This window comes from Poromitra crassiceps, assembly GCF_964638095.1.
Source record: "Poromitra crassiceps genome assembly, chromosome: 9".
In the NCBI taxonomy this organism is placed as follows: Eukaryota; Metazoa; Chordata; class Actinopteri; order Beryciformes; family Melamphaidae; genus Poromitra; species Poromitra crassiceps.
Window position 1 is genome coordinate 53,096,822 of NC_139630.1, and position 2,500 is coordinate 53,099,321.

Below are 2,500 nucleotides of genomic sequence, written 5' to 3' on the forward strand. Positions count from 1 at the left end.
AACTCAGCGATTCTCAACTTTATTACTTTATTCATAACAAACACCCCTCATTTAGTCCACATTATGACCACAGAGCCCCATTTGATGAGATTTTGTCTCACAGACCCAAATATGAGAATATTTTTGCCATGGCGCTGGACCAGCAGTCCCACCGGGGTCATGAGATGGAAAAGTCAGGAGAGGCACTCAGTCAGTCAGTCATGGATGTTTGGTGAGTTTAGTGGGGAAATGGCCATATCTAGAGATAGGAGGGTGCTAGAGAGTCAGGATTCGAGGGGTGGGTAGGAGTAGTGGCTAGGGGGATATGGGAGTTGTTGGGGGGGGGGCGCTGTGGTCTAAAAGGTTTGCACTTGTTATTGTTAGATATGATTTTGTCCAGAATTCCAGGACTGACATTTGTAGGTAGAAGAAAAACTATGATCAACAATAGTCAATCTGCTACATTGTGTAATTGTGTTTACTTCTTGTAAATCAATTCGCTGTGTGGGGGGGGTACGGAACCCCCTCAAGAACCACTGATCTAACTTTACAAATCTTTAAGAACCACTGATCTAACTTAACCAATCAGCTTTTTAATCAAGTTGGGATTTAAATCATAATAATTCTCATCTGTCTTTGGTTATGGACCTCTAAGCAAAAATGATCGTTCTGGGACTTGTCTTTCTTGTTTTCATCTTTTTTAAGTGATTGATGTTATCATGTTTAACTGACATCACCAAAGGCTGATGAAGTCAAGTCATACCAACTGTTATGTTGCTATAGGATTTTGCACGTTGGTGACGAATTTGGCTCTAGCCTATACATTCTACGTCTGGACATCACCTCAGACTTGTTGAACTAGTTGAAAGGGCAGCTGCTCTAAGAGTGGACCATGCTTCATTGAGTTGAGAGATTGAATGTGCTCTGGTGCTGTGTCTCTATATACTGTCTCCCGCTCTAACGTCTCTCAGCCTCCTGTCTGCTAAATGTCAGTCTATTATCAACTGCTGCTGAAAATGTCACAGGGGTGCCTCTGAGGGACAATTCATTAGCTTGTGGAGATTTTCAAACATTAACTTCCTGTTTACTCTCAGTAAACCAATAGGATGATGACATTTGACTGCTTCTATAAGGTGGAGAGGTTCTCATTGGCATCTCGGGAGTCGGATGTTCTGAGGAGGACGTCTGGACGGTGACATTTGGATGAAAAGTGAACGATTTCAGCGCGCCGGTCCCTCGACGACAAAAGGTCTTCATTCACAAACCACTTGGAACGTGTTATCACATTTTGCTCTCAAGTCTTTCATCACCAGTGTTCTACAAAGTGTCCTTTTTCCTCCCTCAAATCGTCTCTATTCAGCTCGCCTCTTTTCATAATTAATGCGCACAGTTTGTGAAACGCATTTGTAGCCTACATTATAATGAGCCATTTGCTGATGATAAAACATTCATGCGAGCTGAATTTTCAGGAAAACATTCCTACCGAAGGAATGTGGGTTGAATCTGTTCTAGCAGCGATTCTCAACCTTTTTCATGGCAAGGACCCCTCGTGTTCACATTAAGCCCGTGGCAAACACAGACAAACACAGATGTTTGTTTGGCGTGTCATGGCTGCTGTCTGTCCTTGTTTGGTCAGACTCCACATGTTCAATCCTCGTTTATTCCGTGTCTGCCAATTGTCACACCAATCAAACACTCATTCTTGTTGGCATTTTTTTTTGTGTGCATGTTTTTAGCAGGGGTTCCTATCTGGAGGAAACCCCAGGGGAGCACGGGGAGAACATGCACACTCCACACAGAAAGCCCCTTTTGACGAGCCCACCTGGGCAGTAGGCACTGAGGACATGGGGATGGGGATGGGGACACACCCTCAGCGCCCACAGCGTCCCAGGCGGGAATCGAACCCAGGACCTTCTTGCTGTGTGGAAACAGCGCCACCGCACCCCATTGTTGGCAGATGTTGGATAATGTTTCTTACTGTTAGATATGATTCTGTCCACAATTCCATGACTACTGTATATTGCAGGCAGAGAGATAACAGTGAATCTATGATCCAACTAGCTATTCTTCTACATTCTCTAAGGCTATGTTCACATTACAGGCAAATCTGATTTGCTGATAAAGTCATTAATCATCATTATCTTGATTGGTTTCCCAAATCTGATTTGGGAGTGTGTCCGCACTGCCACAAATCTGATTCTCAAGTCGGATCTGTGTGTCCAGACCTAAACAGCCTATCTGCATGGGTTGCTATGCTAACGACGTGGGCGTCAGTAAATACGTACGTTGGTGACGTGGTTTTCCTGCGCAGAAGCATTTGATGACGAGTTGCGAGTGACATTCAAATCAGATTTGGTGGATCTGCGTGTCCGCACTGAAGTCACATCAGTCGAAAGCAGATTGGAAGCTACCTCCATATGTGGTTTTGGACAAGTGGCACAAATCAGACTTGGAGCATCCAGACTCATAAAACCAATCTGGATAAAGTCATTAACAGGTCACTAAAGTTCACAAATCAGAT